General features: G+C 45.0%; 2 pseudogenes; one reads left to right on the top strand and one right to left on the bottom strand.

The window, feature by feature from the left end:
* Window positions 1-2088: 2088 nt before the first annotated feature.
* LOC139535797 (RNA-binding protein 15 pseudogene) lies at window positions 2089-7225 on the bottom strand (annotated as a pseudogene).
* A 4428-nt stretch (window positions 7226-11653) lies between these two features.
* LOC139535270 (sodium-dependent neutral amino acid transporter SLC6A17-like) lies at window positions 11654-16509 on the top strand (annotated as a pseudogene).
* Window positions 16510-19003: the final 2494 nt, after the last annotated feature.

Raw genomic sequence — 19003 nt, 5'->3', positions numbered from 1 at the left:
TTTGTGTTGTGACAAGGTAGGTGTAGTATACAGAAGATAGCCCTATTTGGTAAAAGACCAAGTCTATATTATGGCAAGAACAGCTCAAATAACCAAAGAGAAACGACAGTCCATCATTACTTCAAGACATGAAGGTCAGTCAATACGAAACATTTCAAGAACTTTGAAAGTTTCTTCAAGTGCAGTCGCAAAAACCATCAAGCGCTATGATGAAACTGGCTCTCATGAGGACGGCCACAGGAAAGGAAGACCCAGAGTTACCGCTGCTGCAGAGGATAAGTTCATTAGAGTTAACTGCACCTCAGATTGCAGCCCAAATAAATGCTTCACAGAGTTCAAGGAACAGACACATCTCAACATCAACTTTTCAGAGGGGACTGTGTGAAATCAAGCCTTCATGGTCGAATTGCTGCAAAGAAACCACTACTAAAGGACACTAATAATAAGAAGAGACTTGCTTGGGCCAAGAAACACGAACAATGGACATTAAACCGGTGGAAATGTGAGATTTTTGGTTCCAACAGCAGTGTCTTGTGAGACGCAGAGTAGGTGGACGGATGATCTCCGCATGTGTGGTTCCCACTGTGAAGCATGGAGGAGGTGTGATGGTGCTTTGCTGGTGACACTGTCAGGGTGGCTACTTTGAAAAATATAAAATATATTTTGATTTAACACTTTTTTGGTTACTACATATGATATTTCATATTTGTGAGGTCTTAATTATTATTCTACAATGTAGAAAATAGTAAAAATAAAAACCCTTGAATGAGGTGTGTCCAACCTTTTGACTGGTAGTGTATATATATATATATAGTATTAAAATGATCAACCAGGTATCAATCATTGATGAACAGCCTCATATAGAACATATACAAGTATGCAGAGTGATATTCAGGTGTTCATAATAAGGGATCACACTGTTCTTTGTTTATACGTACCCAAGTATGTTGTTCAGGCCGGCAGCAAACTTTACCTGAGCAGGGACAGGCGTCTGTTGCCCACTCATGTCAGACAGGCAAAGCTTCAATCCTCTGAGAAGCCTTGTGTTGGCGTCCAGGATGTGGCACACAGTGGGTCTTTTGCAAGGCAGGATTTGCATTTCCTACCAAAGTTTACATATCAAATCAGCAGCTATGCTGGTCAGGCCTGGCATCCTGGCACTGAGGTGAGTGTTAACTGGGAAGGGCTTACTATGGATTCTTGATCCCTGATTGTAGCACAATGACGGTCTCTTCATTTTAATTTCATATTCACTAACAATACATTTTACAAGTAAATCAAATCAAGGCTCCCTGCACAGACCAAATGGGTGGTTGGTTCCTTATACTGGGAGTGGCACATGGAGTTTGTGGAAAGACTGGGTGACGAGATCTGAGGTTCAGTCGTGTCACTCCCTCACAGGGTGAAGTACCAATGTAACCTTGGCCTAAAATAGTAAAATCTTCTTCCCGCAGGCTTCAAGGCAGGGAGAGCAAACCATGGATCCTTGTTAGGCTGGAACGGATGTTGAGGCATTACTCTATTAGCTCTGCATGTTTGTTGTGGTCAGTAGAGTTGAGTTGACAGGACAGGCACCCCAGCTGTGTGTCGACGGCCCCAGTGACACAGCAGAGGTGTGGTGTGCAGAGGAACACCCGCGGCAACTGGATCAGAGTGGCCCAAAGTGATAACAGCCCCGCCATCAGAGCAGCAGCCAGGAGAGGTGAGCCTCTCTCCAGCCTCCGTTGTAACAGCTCACTAGAGAACAGCTCCTGCCCCTCCAGCTACGAGAACCAGAGATGACACAGGAGTAGGCCCTCACTCCCCTCTTCCAAGGGAACACTAGGGAAGCCTCAGCAAAGGCACAGAAATGGTGGCCAGGTAAAAGGGAGGGCCTAATTTAGGCATTAACAAATGGAACATCAGCAACTCTTTGAAAAGGAGGGGGTCAACAATGGTGAGCAAAGTCAACACAAAGATTTGAGAAGTGTGTTGCCTTGCTCTCACTTTCTTTCCTCTATGGTCTGAAAAGGTGCTCCCATTTTTCAAACAGACGGGGCCTTTACGTGTTTTAAGTGTAAAAGACAATTCCGTCGCAACACAATGGAAAAGGTTTAAAAAAAGTTGTCTTCCAGGGCAGAAATATTTGTTTCCCCACGAAAAACAAAATTTATTGATACCGAAACAAAACCTATAAAATGCAAGCTGCACTTTGTGTTTTAGGCGTACGTGCAATGGTGGTTTCCATTTTTTTCTCCAGAAATCAGGTGTACACAGCATCAAGCAAATTTTCCATTTAAAACACGGGAACTGGCATCACAAAGCATTAGCACAACTTAAGAGCAGTCAATTCAGTGAAATGCATAAAGGGACACTGTGCAAAGGACCCTTGCCCCTGTGCATTCTGGGGTATTTTTGCATATGGTGTTTCCCAGTGTCCAATGGTAGTACGGTGGTGTTATCCATGCTGGTATCCTTTGCTCAAATCTGAAGTGTCCATAGCATACATACAGTAATCATTTTATACAAGAAATGTAACTAAAAATACATACATTTTTTTGGGGGGGGGTCAATACACTTCGATTCCTAAGAAAAAGCAAATGGCTCTGGCATCAACAGCACTACTGAGTTCCCCAAGTATAAAGTTGGCAATGATTGCAAAAGCCAAATTGAAAATCACTAATTATCTAAATTAACTTTAACTGTAGTATTGAGAAATGTTTATACATATTAGGCCTAATGCCAGTCAACAGCCTTATCTTTAGTTTAACTCTAAAACAGAATTTGAAAAAGTATATCGTTAAGCTAAACTCAGTGTTAAAATCTATATATACACACACACATACACTTTGTCCTTGAGAGCAAAAAGAAAGGTATCCTTTTTCAATCATGAGTCATAACTTTGACATGAACTGATTTAACACATTGGATAAATTCCATTTAGATAAACTCCTTTCCTTCGGTCCTTGTTGACTCACTTTTGTGAAACTGATAGGACTGTATTAGAAATGGCTCCACATAGCTCTCTGGAAAGCTAGAAAAGTTTCTAATGGTTTCACTTCTTATCTTGACAGTTCTCTCAGAACCAAAAGGGGAAGTCATCAAGGGACACATTACTGCCATGAAGGGCCATTGTCATTTGGTTTGTATGCTTGATTTCTATCTTTTTGAGTGAAAGAAAACCTAAACTTGACTCAACCATTTAACTGTGGGGCAGATTGTTAGAAATAACTCATAATGCAAACCAGGAGAACCTCCGGACCTCAATGACCTCAGTGGCATAGGGAAATGGTGGTATTTCTTGTTTACTCAAAAATAATACCCTCTATGGAATTTATGTGGCATCACCTCTATTAGATGAAACCAAAGAGCATAGACTTGTAGACAATCAAAACCATTCTGGATTTATGCTAATATAGCCCAAAAAGTTATTTTTTACCATTTACTATTGTTTTTTTTAACCAATATTCTAACGCCAGCAGGGCAATGCAACACATTGTAACACATCGATAACTCTGATATTCTAGATTATCTTGAAATGTTTCATACAAAATATTGTTTCCAACATTGAAAATTCAGATTTAAACTGTGGGTGCTATTGGTGCCAAGCCAAGATACACTGACAACAGCAGGTGAAAATGTTAGCGCTTTACGATTATAAATTGTAAAATTGTCCCAATTATACATATCAATAAGTAAGACATCAAACATACATTTTCAATTTGAGGATATTCCAGGTAAGCTTTGATGTAAATAACTGAATTTCAAAACCTTTCATGCCCTTTTAAACAGTTGCTTGACAAGAGAGACAGGTATACTCTTATTGATGTACAAAAGCAGACTTCAATAATTTACAAAGTAAAATTGGCAATGCATTGACATACCTTTCAAAATCAGACAATTTACCTGTATAAAAGATAAATTGTATTGTCTTAAAGCTATATAAGTACACACACCCTCACATGGCTCCTAAATCATGGCATGGTTGATTTATAACCAGTTTTGAGTAAATGTAAGAAATTCAACTGAGAGGAGATGACTGAAATGCACTTAGTTTTTTCAGGTCTCAGATTAATCTTTAATTCCTTTTATGATCTACTGCAATGAATAGCAAACAAGACTTCACAAAGCAAATACAATGGAAGTCAGATTTTTTCCATATTAAAAGCAATCAATGTAGGCCTAGTTGTGATTTACAAAAACACATAATTTACTCTACAGATTCAGATGATTTAAATAGCTTAGTTGAGCAAATAGAAAAGGTGAATCTACTTTGACTTAACCATTTCAATTAAATGTATCCACTTCTTGACATTTAAATCATTCCCATTAAAAGTAAACCACCAACAGAATGTAACGCAAGCTATAGGTTAATGCATGCTGAGCTGACAACTTCAAATATATGAAAGGCTTGTTATTGTTGATTACCAAATTACTCTCAGTATAGCATTGTTTTCTGCCAAGAAGTTCTACTTGTTGCAAGACAGAAAGACAGCTAAATCATGTAACACAGTGTGGGTGTGTATGTGCCATAGTTCTACCAATACATCACACAAGACATTAATGATTTTCAATTTTTTCTCATTTTATGACGCTCCTCTGACAATGACCATAACCAGGTAGTCTTCTTCGGTTTTGGCAAGGGCTTTAGCTGAGGCATCCAAGAAATGCTGTGAAAAATCACAGGGGGGGAAAGCGTGAAGAACTCCTGCGCCATCCTTGTCACGGCTGCCGCCCACGGGCAGACTGATGACGCCGGCCGCTTGCTTCTGCTTCAGGTAGGAGACCAGGTTCTTCAGAGGCCTCTCGGTGGAGCTCCCCACGTCCTGAAGACCCTCCTCGGAGCTCCTTGGCACAGCTAGAAGGATAGAGTAGCCGCTGGGGCCAGCAGTTTTGATGCGACGGGACACCTCGTCCAGCTTGGGCTGGTCCAGACGCAGGCGTTGGGTGATCTTCAGCTGGGACACCTGGCTACCAGTGGAACCCTCCACCAGTAGTCCGGCTGCCACAGCTAGGTCCCCCTCCAGCAGATGCATGGAGGTGGGGAAGCTGCTGTTCTTCAGCAGGAGCACGCCCTGCCAGGCCTGGCACAGCTTCTGCCCCCCGGCCCCCTGCTCGGACTGCAGGCTAGACCTGGAGGAGGAGAGGTGGTCAGAGCGGTCCTCCCTCTTTACAGGTCTCTTACAGGAGTCACTGGCTTTGCATTTGCGTTCCTGTTCTGGCTCTGCTGGGCTGAGCGTCCGCAGTCTCTTGTCCCCGGGGCCATGGTCCAGGCTGCTCCGCTGCTCTCCGCCGGGGGAGGGTCTGTCAGAGTGTGGAGGGCTGTAGCGCACCCCGTCCTGGCAACTGCCACCAGGGCTCCGCTCCATAGAGGTGCCGTGGCGACGACGCACATGTTTGCTGCTGTCCGGTGAGCGGTCAGGGCGACGCCCGTCCTCCAAGAGGCGTCGTTTTCGGACCTGGTCTCGGCTCTGCAGCTCCCGCTCCAGAGACCAGGGTTCCCGTGAACGCCTTTCTAGGTGCTCCGAGGGCTCAAAGGCTGCCCCTCTCACCCGCTCTCGGACCGCTAGGCCAGCCCAGTCAGCAGTGTACAGTTCCCTTTCTCTGAAGCAGAGTGTGGGTGGAGGACTCCTCTCTCTGACCCTGATGGCCTCGGGGGTTGGCCGGTGGACAAAGGAGTCTGCCACTAGGTCAAAGTGAGGCTGCAGGTAATGTTGCTGGTAGCGGAGCTCTGTGTCGGCAAAGTCCACCCTAAGTCTCCTCTCAGGACCACCCAGAGGGAAGCCATGCATGTGGGAGCAGGCGGCCTGGGAAGCATCCAGGCTTTCATACTGGATGTAGGCCCACATGTCCCCCTTCCTGTAGTCTATAGTCCTGATGGTGCCAAAGCGGTCAAACTCCCTGGCCAGGGCAGCAAGGGGGACCCAGTGTCCAAGACCCCCCACCCACAGCCTGGATGTGGGGGTCGCTTTGCCATAGCCAATTTTGATAGGGTTGTGACACACCACTTTGCCTGACATGGTGATCTTAGCACGGTGAGCCATGTCCAGGTTCTCAAACTTTAGAAATCCATAAGTGCAGTTCTGTCCACGAGCGGATGTCCGCTTGATGTCCACCTCTGTGATCACCCCAAACCTGTTAAACGCCCTTCTCAAGTCATTCTCTTTCACTGAGATGTTGAGATTGCCAAGAAACAACGTCCTGTTGGCCCGCTGATCATTTTCAGGTGATAAGAGGTCCTCCTCGTGGAAAGCTGCACAGTCAGGGATGAAGGGTGGCCGGGCCCTGGCTTCATAGATCGAAAATTCCATCTCTCTTTCCAGTTCTCTAGAGAGGGGTGGGGGGGAGGGAGGAGGGGGGAGACGACCCAGGGCTAACTGCTGCAGTCTGAAGTCTCTATATCCTAGCCCCGTTGGTGAAATTGATCTTTGGACATGCAAATGTCTGTGCCCTGCGACTCCCACATATGGATCTTTTTCGATGGGTGAGCGGCTCCTACGCCGGTTCGTGCACACCGCCTCAATCTTTAGAGGGCGATCATAGAGCACCAACTTGCCGCGTGCGTGCTTGGCCGCCTTGGCGTTTTCCGGCCTTCTGAAATCCACAAATGCCACCCTTTCGTCGTTAACTCGGCTTATTTTGACACTCACGTCCCCAAATTTCTTAAATTCGTGAAATAATCCATCTTCAATTTCTTCGTCGCTTAACTGAGAACCCAGTTCGCCAATTTTTAGAGTCTTGTACTCACTTTCGTTGCTCGGAAGAGGCCGCAGTTCCCCGCGAGAATTGCTCCTTGTGGTAGGGTCCAGAGCAAGGCTAATGTGTAACTTGCTACTCGAACCAGTTGTGTTAACATATCCGTGGTTACTCTCAGTTCGACTGGACACATGGCAGTATACATCTCGACTGTCTCTCTTTTCAGATGGTAAACTCCGTCTTACCGAAACACCACTTTTGACAGAACCATTCCCGTTGTTGTTACCTGCAGAGAGAGATCCCATTTTCTTAACGTTACTTGTTGGGTGACTTCCTCCCCGTTCTCGGATATCTTCCAGAATACGCGAGCGCTTTTTCACGGGCGACCTATCTTTGCCTTTCATTTTGCAGTTACCGTCTTGAAAATGATATATTTTAAACTTACTACTCACTGTACTTGTCACTAATTATAAACATTTGTTTTAAATGAGGCTCACTTCCTCGTAGGCGCCATGTTGAAGGGCTGCATTGGAAGTCCCGCCCAGCTGTGGTGATTGGTGGAATGCGGCTTGCGTAGAGAAAAAGGATTGGTTCCACACATGTCACTCTACACAAAATGGGTCACCAGAGACTGGCACTCTGCCAGTTAGCGAGACATAGAGTGACGATGAGCAGCGGGTGGAAAAGAGGAAACCCATTCAAAACGGTGTCATCTGCCCTAATTACAGCCAGACAGATGCCTCAATCACAGCAGCTGAACAAGGAGGATAAGATAGGTAGGCAGGGCAGCACAGCTATCTTACAGGCCTTTGGAGATACAGTATCTACCCCCTTTCATTCACTAGTCAAATACACATGTGATTTGTAAGTCAAAGCACACAGATACAAATGCAGTACTACTCATTTTGCTATGAATAACAGGTGGATGTGAGGGGCACAATAACCACTAGGGGGCAGAGTGGTTCCTCTGATACAGTGCTATGGCACCTGAGGGCGTAGGCCTCCTTGTAATTTCTTGAGTATACCAAGGCAAACATACATTGACTAATACTTAATTGCTAAAAAATAATCAAGAATATGCCTTAAAGCATAGATGTCTCCTGTGATGGAGACAGTGATGCCTTTATGTATGAATGAGCACAGGGCTTTTGTAAGACAGGCGGAATGGATTGCAATGAATTTGCTTTCCTCTTGTCAAAAGCCAAATCAGAGATGCTTACTGTTGGCCAAAAAGACAGTTGATAAGCATCTGATTATAGAAAAATAAGCATCTAAAGACAAACAAATCAAATCAAGTCAGAGTAAATAAAAAAAGAAGAACATGACCAGCATTTTAGGTTTAAAGCCTTGCTAATAGGTAACAAATATGTGGTTTGTACTTTACTTACAACTGATTTGAGTTCTGGTAAATGGGAAACACTAACAATTAATTGAAGCTGTCTTTGCTCTGGACAGGTAGGATCTTGGTCATCATAAACTCTTGGAACAATGATACACTCTTTTCTGTCACGTTAGTTCTACACGATATATATTCATAAGTATGGACACCCCTTCAAATTAGTGGATTTGGCTATTTCAGCCACACCTGTTGCTGACAGGTGTATAAAATCGAGCACACAGCCATGCAATCTCCATAGACAAACATTGGTAGTAGAATGGTCTTACTGAAGAGCTCAATGACTTTCAACGTGGCACCGTCATAGGATGCCACCTTTCTAAGTCAGTTCATAGAATGTTTGCCCTGCTAGAGCTGCCGCGGTCAACTGTAAGTGCTGTTATTGTCTAGGAGCAACAAATACATTTTTCTTTGTCACATGCGCCGAATACAACAAGTGTAGACCTTACCGTGAAATAATTACTAGCCCTTAACCAACAATGCAGTTCAAGAAATAGAGTTAAGAAAATACTTACTAAATAAACTAAAGCAAAATATATATTTCATAAAGTAACACAAGAAAATTACATAACAATAACAAGGCTATATACAGGGGGTACCGGTACCGAGTCAATGTTCGGGGGTACAGGTTAGTCGAGGTAATTTATAAAGTGCCTATGCATAGATAATAAACAGTGAGCAGCAGCAGTGGAAAAACAACGGGGGGTAGAGTCAATATAAATATTCAGGATGGCTATTTCATAAATTGTTCAGCAGTCTTATGGCTTGAGGGTAGAAGCTGTTAAGGAGCCTTTTGGTCCTAGACTTGGCGCTCCGGTACCGCTTGCCGTGCGGTAGCAGAGAGAACAGTCTATGACTTGGGCGACTGGAGTCTTTGACACCTAGTATATAGGTCCTGGATGTCAGGAAACTTGGCCCCAGTGATGTATTGGGCCGTACGCACTACCCTCTGTAGTGACTTATGGCCAGATTCTGAGCAGTTGCCATACCAGGCGGCGATGAAACCGGTCAGGGTGCTCTTCACGGTGCAGCTGTATAACTTTTTGAGGTTCTGGGAACCCATGCCAAATCTTTTCAGTCTCCTAAGGGAGAAAAGGTGTTGTCGTGCCCTCTTAACATTTGTCTGTGTGTTTGGACCATGATAGTTCGTTGGTGATGTGGACACCAAGGAACTTGTAACTCTCGACCCGCTCCACTTCAGCCCCGTCTATATTAATGGGGGCCTGTTCGGCCCTACTTTTCCTGTAGTCTATGATCAGCTCCTTTGTCTTGCTCACATTGAGGGAGAGGTTGTTGTCTGTGAACTCCTCCCTATAGGCTGTCTTATCATTGTCGGTGATCAGGCTGTTCAGGCTGACACTATTGTGTCATCAGCAAACTTAATGATGGTGTTGGAGTCGTGCTTGGCCACACAGTTGTTGGTGAACAGGGAGTACAGGAGGGGACTAAGCACGCACTCCTGAGTGACCCCAGTGTTGCGGATCAGCGTGGCATCGGTGTTGTTGCCTACCTGCGGGCGGCCCATCAGGAAGTCCAGGATCCAGTTTCAGAGGGAGGTGTTTAGTACCAGGGTCCTTAGCTTAGTGATGAGCTTTGTGGGCACTATGGTGTTGAACGCTGAGTTGTAGTCAATGAACAGCATTATCACAAAGGTGTTCCTTTTGTTCAGGTGGGAAAGGGCAGTGTGGAGTGCGATTGAGATTGCGTCATCTGTGGATCTGTTGGGGCAGTATGCGAATTGGAGTGGGTCTATTGTTTCCGGCATGATGGTGTTGATGTGAGCCATGACCAGCCTTTCAAAGCACTTCATGGCTACCGACATGAGTGCTACGGGGCGATAATCATTTAGGCAGGTTACCGTCGCTTTCTTGGGCACAGGGACTATGGTGGTCTGTTTGAAACATGTATGTATTACAGACTCGGTCAGGGAGAGGTTGAAAATGTCAGTGAAGACACTTGCCAGTTGGTCCACGCAATGTTTTGAGTACACGTCCTGGTAATCCGTCTGGCCCCGTGGCTTTATGAATGTTGACCTGTTTAAAGGTCTTGCTCACATCGGCTACGGGGAGCATGGTCACACAGTCGTCTGGAACAGCTGGTGCGCTCATGGATGCTTCAGTGTGGCTTGCCTCAAAGCGAGCATAAAAGGCATTTAGCTCGTCTGGTAGGTTTGTGTCACTGGGCAGCTCGCGGCTGTGTTTCCCTTTGTAGTCCATAATTAATAGAATTGATTTATATATAGTCCTTCTTACATCAGCTGATATATCAAAGTGCTGTACAGAAACCCAGCCTAAAACCTCAAACAGCAAGCAATGCAGGTGTAGCAGCACGGTGGCTAGGAAAAACTCCCTAGAAAGGCCAAAATCTAGGAAGAAACCAAGAGAGGAACCAGGCTATGAGGGGTGGCCAGTCCTCTTCTGGCTGTGCCGGGTGGAGATTATAACAGAACATGGCCAAGATGTTTAAATGTTCATAAATGACCAGCATAGTCAAATAATAATAATCACAGTAGTTGTCGAGGGTGCAACAGGTCAGCACCTCAGGAGTAAATGTCAGTTGGCTTTTCATAGCCGATCATTGAGAGTATCTCTACCGCTCCTGCTGTCTCTAGAGAGTTGAAAACAGCAGGTGTGGGACAGGTAGCAGGTCCGGTGAACAGGGCAGTGTTCCATAGCCGCATGCAGAACAGTTGAAACTGGAGCAGCAGCACGGCCAGGTGGACTGGGGACAGCAAGGAGTCATCATGCCACGTAGTCCTGAGGCATGATCCTAGGGCTCAGGTCCTCCGAGAGAGAGAAAGAAAGAAAGAGAGAAAGAGAGAATTAGAGAGAGCATACTTAAATTCACACAGGACATCGGATAAGACAGGAGAAGTACTCCAGATATAACAGACTGACCCTAGCCCCCCGACACATAAACTACTGCAGCATAAATACTGGAGGCTGAGACAGGAGGGGTCAGGAGACACTGTGGCCCCATCCGATGATACCCCCGGACAGGGCCAAACAGGCAGGATATAACCCCACCCACTTTGCCAAAGCACAGCCCCACACCACTAGAGGGATATCTTCAACCACCAACTTACCATCCTGAGACAAGGCCGAGTATAGCCCACAAAGATCTCCGCCACGGCACAACCCAAGGGGGGGCGCCAACCCAGACAGGAAGATCACGTCAGTGACTCAACCTACTCAAGTGACGCACCCCTCCTAGGGACGGCATGGAAGAGCACCAGTAAGCCAGTGACTCAGCCCCTGTAATAGGGTTAGAGGCAGAGAATCCCAGTGGAGAGAGGGGAACCGGTCAGGCAGAGACAGCAAGGGCGGTTCGTTGCTCCATAGCCTTTCCGTTCACCTTCACACTCCTGTGCCAGACTACACTCAATCAAATGACCCACTGAAGAGATGAGTCTTCAGTAAAGACTTAAAGGTTGAGACCGAGTCTGCGTCTCTCATATGGGTAGGCAGACCATTCCATAAAAATGGAGCTCTATAGGAGAAAGCCCTGCCTCCAGCTGTTTGCTAAGAAATTCTAGGGACAATTAGGAGGCCTGCGTCTTGTGACCGTAGCGTACGTGTAGGTATGTACGGCAGGACCAAATGGGAAAGATACGTAGGTAGGAGCAAGCCCATGTAATGATTTGTAGGTTAGCAGTAAAACCTTGAAATCAGCCCTTGCCTTAACAGGAAGCCAGTGTTGGGAGGCTAGCACTGGAGTAATATGATCACATTTTTTGGTTCTAGTCAGGATTCTAGCAGTCGTATTTAGCACTAACTGAAGTTTATTTAGACGGAAAGTAGAGCATTGCAGTAGTCTAACCTAGAAGTAACAAAAACATGGATACATTTTTCTGCATCATTTTTGGACAGAAAGTTTCAGATTTTTGCAATGTTACGTAGATGGAAAAAAGCTGTCCTTGAAACAGTATTGATATGTTCGTCAAAAGAGAGATTAAATCAAAGTTTATTTGTCACGTGCGCCGAATACAACAGGTGTAGGTAGACCTTACAGTGAAATGCTTACTTACAGGCCCCAACCAGTCCATCAGTGTGTTATTGTGTGTTCAAGCTGGAGAAGATGCTGGAGCCCCAGGTGTGGAGGGAGGCAGCCACACAGGTGTTTTTTGCCCTTGGCCTGGGCTTCGGTGGGGTCATCGCCTTCTCCAGCTACAACAAGATAGACAACAACTGCCACTTTGACGCAGTGCTCGTCTCCTTTATCAACTTTGTCACCTCCATCCTGGCTACTCTGGTGGTGTTCGCCGTGCTGGGCTTCAAGGCAAACCTTATGAATGAGAAGTGTGACATAGAGTGAGTTCAAATCAACTGCCCTATCGGCCATCTAGTAGGGGAGAGTGGGGTAAGTTGAGTCAAAGGGGTAAGTTGAGCCACCCTTGTTTCTAGGAAACTGAATCATGTGACCAAATATTTAGGAAGAGGTCATCATTTCATGGAGTCTGAATGAAGAAACCACATGGGAAAAGTGGTATGCAAGTTAGGTCCAAAAAACAGAAAACTGGTTTTCACAAAGTCAAATGAATGTATTGTGTTACAAGCATCATGACACAATAACTTATATCTAAACCAAAGTATATATTTTTAAGATCGTTTTATACATCAGTTGGGGGCTTTATAAGCTACCATATGAGGTCCTAAACCTAGCATGATAGTGCATCCCTGTAGCTGTGTGGGTTAATATAGTCAAAATGTTTGCCTTGGGGTAAGTTGAGCCAATGGCTACCATACCCCATACAAACGATGATTTCATTTTGTCAGTTTTATGCATAAAACTGATAGTATTTTTGCAATGTGTCTTGCGTATGAACTCAAGTGCATTTTATTGTTACAGAGAAGACATCTTCATATCCTGTGCATACAGACATAAAAAGGGCAGGGGTATCGCCCCCCTTGAGGTTCTTGAGAGAGCAGCCAAGGAAGTGAGAGAAGGGAAGAAGTCCATTCGAGCAGGAGCAAGGGATGAAAAAATTGACTGAATGACATTGAAGAGGTACATTGACAACAACAGAAAAAACGATACCTGTACCTGTGCAAAAGAGAGGCTGTGACAGAGTAGCAGAGGCACACAAGGTCTTATCTGATGACATGGAGTCTGAGCTTGCTAAACATATCAAGAATCTCGCAGACCAGTTTCATGGGCTTAGTAGCCTGAAATGCGGAGAACTTACCTACGAATTGGCACATCCAAACAATATACACAACATTCTAAAATATATGTAGGTATTTTTGTTAGAAAGAAAACTATATTTCCCTTGATGGCGTGATGCTGAATGTAAAAAATGGCTCAACTTACCCCACTCTCCCCTAGTGATAGTGGAGAAAATGTAAGATGTCTAATCCAGAATGACACCACTCTTTGCTCACGCCATACATTTATTATCATGCCCTCTCTGTGATCAGAGTCAGGACTTCTGCAGTACGTTTCATCTTGTGCACTAACATGGTTCGCTGTGGTCCCTTCAGAAATGCAGAGAAGATCATTGGCTACCTGAACTCTAACGTGCTGAGTCATGACCTCATTCCGCCACACGTGAACTTCTCCCAGCTGTCCACCGTAGACTACACTGAGATGTACGGTGTCATCAAGACGGTGAAGGAGGGCAGCTTCGCCGAGCTGGGCCTGGACCCTTGTGTCCTGGAGGATAAGCTCAACAAGGTGCAGTGGGTCTGTTTGTCTGGGCTGTGAGCTCTACATCATCCAAATTGGGTCTGAATATGATCTTCACAACACCATACCAACTAGGCTTTTTCTAGTCATCCTTATGCTGTATTTATTAAACTCCTTTTTGTCTCTTCTGTCCCCTCTCCCTCTATCACAATCTCTTGGTCCTCTTTTGCTCCCTCTCTCCTTCACTCTTTTCTTTCTCTCTATATCCATCCCTCTCTCTCTGCAGTCAGTGCAGGGTACAGGCTTGGCCTTCATTGCCTTCAGAGGCCATGACTCATTTCCCGGCCTCTCCCTTCTGGTTCGTCATGTTCTTCTTCATGCTCATCAACCTGGGCCTGGGCAGTATGATCGGCACCATGACAGGCATCACCACGCCCGTCCTCGACACCTACAAGATCCAGAAAGAGCTCTTCACAGGTCAGCCCTAAAAACAACTGTGGCTCTCCCATTCTCATCTATCATAGTTTCATACACAAATTCAGCACTTTTCACCGAGACAGAGTGGGGAACTAGATAAGACTCACAAATTCTGAGATTTTTAAGGATGACTCGTTTTTTGTTCTATTGTTGTAGTCCTTTCAGGGCTGATTACAAAATAATAGCAATAAAAGCAATGTTGCATACATACAGTAAAGACTTTGTCATCCAAGGAGACAAAAAAGTTTTACATAATGTGAAGGTTATTCAACTCCACTACCAATTCATCTGTGAGGAAGAAGTTCTATAAAAGCTGCAGACACTGCACACTTTCAGACTAACGCTTTTAGCTGCCTCAACTTGCTCCAATACCCTCTGTCTATTTCTCTGTATCTGTATTTGTATTTATTAAGGATCCCCATTAGTTCCTGCCAAGGCAGCAGCTACCCTTCCTTGGATCCAAACAAGATTAAGGCAGTTACACAAAACAATTAAATAATAAAACAGTACATCATACAACACATTATTACAACACTACACGACCACTACATATCTACAATACAAAATGTATCATCAGTGGTGGGAAAAGTACCCAATTGTCATACTTCAGTAAAAGTAAAGATACCTTAATTAATAGAAAATGACTCAAGTGAAAGTGCATACTACTTGAGTAAAAGTCTAAAAGTATTTGGTTTAAAATATTCTTAAGTATCAAAAGTAAATGTAACTGCTCAAATATACTTAAGTATCAAAAGTAAAAGTGTAAATCATTTCAAATTCCTTATATTAAGCAAGACAGACTGCACCATTTTCTTGTTTTTTAAATTTACGGATAGCCAGGGCCACACTCAGAAATAATTTACAAAGGAAACATGTGTGTTAGTGAGTCCACCAGATCAGAGGCAGTAGGGATGACCAGGGATGTTCTCTTGATAAGCATTCAAAATGTAACGAGTACTTTTAGGTGTCAGGGAAAATGTATGGAGTAAAAAGTATGTTATTTTCTTTAGGAGTGTAGTGAAGTAAAATAAGTATAAATAGTAAAGTAAAGTACAGATACCCCAAAAAACGACTTAAGTAGTTCTTTAATGTATTTTTACTTACAGTAAGTACTTTATACCACTGTGTATAATACCACAATACAACAATACTATAACATTACAATGTACATGTGCGTAGAGCGCATGTTAGCGTGTGTGTATGCGTGTGTGTGCCTGTGTGTGTGTGCGCGTGTGTGTGTGTCTTTTCATAGTCTGCGTTGTTCCATAAAGTGTAGTTGTATCTGTTTATCTGTTTTCAGTGTGCTGCTGTATCATAGCTTTTTTCTGTGGCCTGCTCTTCGTCCAGCGCTCTGGGAACTACTTTGTCACCATGTTTGATGACTACTCCGCTGGTCTGCCACTCACTGTCGTGGTCATCCTAGAGAATGTGTCGGTGGCCTGGATCTACTGCACCAAGAGGTACAGGATGGCGTCTCCCCAGAGAGCCGCATAGTGTGAGAGGTAGCTTTGAAAAGTGAACACACTGATCATCACTGATATTGCAATGTGTGTTTTCATATGATTTAAGAGGAAAGTTGGATAAGAGGGTGAAGAGAAAGAGTCAAGGAACATGTGAATACTGTAAACTGAAGGATTTGTCTGGATCTATTTTGAACCCACCTGTATGTGTGTGTCAGGTTTATGCAGGACCTGGAGGATATGTTGGGTTTCCGGCCCCATGCCTTCTATTTCTACATGTGGAAGTACGTCTCCCCTTGTTGTCTCATCGTTCTCATTATGGCTACTGTCATTGAGATGGCCATCAGCCCGCCAGGGTACAATGCATGGGTGGAGGAACTGGTCAGTCAACCTGTTGGAAAACAGTGAAAAGTTTCATATAGACACTTGACATTTTGTGTACTAGCCTTGTTACAGAGTTTGAAGTCAGCACCAGGAGTATTTATTTTTCACCTTATTTCCTTTGTTTCTCTCTATAGGCTCCGGAGCGTTTCCAGAGCTACCCTCCCTGGGCATTGGCCATGTGCTTCTCCTCATTGTGGTGGCCATGTGCTTCTCCTCATCGTGGTGGCCATGCTTCCTCTCCCCATCGTATTCATCGCCCGCAACTTCAACCTGATGTCTGATGGCTCCAACAAGTTGTCCGTCTCCTACCGCAAGAGCATGATGAAGGACATCTCCAACCTGGAGGAGGTGGACGAGATGCACTTCATCCTGGGCAAGAACCCAAGAGAGACACCTTTGCCCAAGCCCCCGTCCCAAGCCTACCTAGTCCCCCCAGGCACCATCAATCAATCAATCAATTTTATTTTATATAGCCCTTCGTACATCAGCTAATATCTCGAAGTGCTGTACAGAAACCCAGCCTAAAACCCCAAACAGCTAGTAATGCAGGTGTAGAAGCACGGTGGCTAGGAAAAACTCCCTAGAAAGGCCAAAACCTAGGAAGAAACCTAGAGAGGAACCAGGCTATGAGGGGTGGCCAGTCCTCTTCTGGCTGTGCCGGGTGGAGATTATAACAGAACTATGCCAAGATGTTCAAAAATGTTCATAAGTGACAAGCATGGTCAAATAATAATCATGAATAATTTTCAGTTGGCTTTTCATAGCCGATCATCAAGAGTTGAAAAACAACAGGTCTGGGACAGGTGGCGGTTCCATAACCGCAGGCAGAACAGCTGAAACTGGAATAGCAGCAAGGCCAGGCGGACTGGGGACAGCAAGGAGTCACCACGGGCGGCAGTCCCGACGCATGGTCCTAGGGCCCAGGTCCTCCGAGAGAAAGAAAGAGAGAAGGAGAAAATTAGAGAGAGCCAAGATTTTCAAAATGTTCATAAATGACAAGCATGGTCACATAATAATCAGGAATAAATCTCAGTTGGCTTTTCATAGCCGATCATTAAGAGTTGAAAACAGCAGGTCTGGGACAGGTAGGGGTTCCATAACCGCAGGCAGAACAGTTGAAACTGGAATAGCAGCAAGGCCAGGCGGACTGGGGACAGCAAGGAGTCACCACGGCCGGTAGTCCCGACGTATGGTCCTAGGGCTCAGGTCCTCCGAGAGAAAGAAAGAGAGAAGGAGAAAATTAGAGAGAGCCAAGATTTTCAAAATGTTCATAAATGACAAGCATGGTCAAATAATAATCAGGAATAAATCTCAGTTGGCTTTTCATAGCCGATCATTAAGAGTTGAAAACAGCAGGTCTGGGACAGGTAGGGGTTCCGTAACCGCAGGCAGAACAGTTGAAACTGGAATAGCAGCAAGGCCAGGCGGACTGGGGACAGCAAGGTGTCATCATGCCCGGTAGTCCTGACGTATGGTCCTAGGGCTCAGGTTCTCAGAGAGAAAGAGAGAACGAGAGAATTAGAGAGAGCATACTTAAATTCACACAGGACACTGGATAAGACAGGAGAAGTACTCCAGGTAACCAACTGACCCTAGCCCCCCGACACATAAACTACTGCAGCATAAATACTGGAGGCTGAGACAGGAGCGGTCAGGAGACACTGTGGCCCCATCCGAAGAAACCCCCGGACAGGGCCAAACAGGAAGGATATAACCCCACCCACTTTGCCAAAGCACAGCCCCCGCACCACTAGAGGGAAATCCTCAACCACCAACTTACAATCCTGAGACAAGGCCGAGTATAGCCCACAAAGGTCTCCACCACAGCACAAACCAAGGGGGGGCGCCAACCCAGACAGGAAGATCACGTCAGTAACTCAACCCACTCAAGTGACGCACCCCTCCTAGGGACGGCATGAAAGAGCACCAGCAAGCCAGTGACTCAGCCCCTGTAACAGGGTTAGAGGCAGAGAATCCCAGTGGAGAGAGGGGAACCGGCCTGGCAGAGACAGCAAGGGCGGTTCGTTGCTCCAGAGCCTTTCCGTTCACCTTCACACTCCTGGGCCAGACTACACTCAATCATATGACCTACTGAAGAGATAAGTCTTCAGTAAAGACTTAAAGGTTGAGACCGAATCTGCATCTCTCACATGGGTAGGCAGACTGTTCCATAAAAATGGAGATCTATAGGAGAAAGCCCTGCCTCCCGCTGTTTGCTTAGAAATTCTAGGGACAATTAGGAGGCCTGCGTCTTGTGACCGTAGCGTACGTATTGGTATGTACGGCAGGACCAACTCGGAAAGATAGGTAGGAGCAAGCCCATGTAACGCTTTATAGGTTAACAGTAAAACCTTGAAATCAGCCCTTGCCTTAACAGGAAGCCAGTGTAGGGAAGCTAGCACTGGAGTAATATGATCAAATTTCTTGGTTCTAGTCAGGATTCTAGCAGCCGTATTTAGCACTAACTGAAGTTTATTTAGTGCTTTATCCGGGTAGCCGGAAAGTAGAGCATTGCAGTAGTCTAACCTAGAAGTAACAAATGCATGGATTAATTTTTCTGCATCATTTTTGGACAGAAAATTTCTGATTTTTGCAATGTTACGTAGATGGAAAAAAGCTGTCCTTGAAACAGTCTTGATATGTTCGTCAAAAGAGAGATCAGGGTCAAGAGTAACGCCGAGGTCCTTCACAGTTTTATTTGAGACGACTTTACAACCATCAAGATGAAATGTCAGATTTAACAGAAGATCTCTTTGTTTCTTGGGACCTAGAACAAGCATCTCTGTTTTGTCCGAGTTTAAAAGTAGAAAGTTTTCAGCCATCCACTTCCTTATGTCTGAAACACAGGCTTCTAGCGAGGGCAATTTTGGGGCTTCACCATGTTTCATTGAAATGTACAGCTGTGTGTCATCCGCATAGCAGTGAAAGTTAACATTATGTTTTCGAATAACATCCCCAAGAGGTAAAATATATAGTGAAAATAACC

Source organism: Salvelinus alpinus, chromosome 12 (genome assembly GCF_045679555.1).
Source record: "Salvelinus alpinus chromosome 12, SLU_Salpinus.1, whole genome shotgun sequence".
In the NCBI taxonomy this organism is placed as follows: Eukaryota; Metazoa; Chordata; class Actinopteri; order Salmoniformes; family Salmonidae; genus Salvelinus; species Salvelinus alpinus.
The sequence above is the reverse complement of the archived record's forward strand: the minus strand, read 5'-3'. Positions and strand labels throughout refer to the sequence as shown.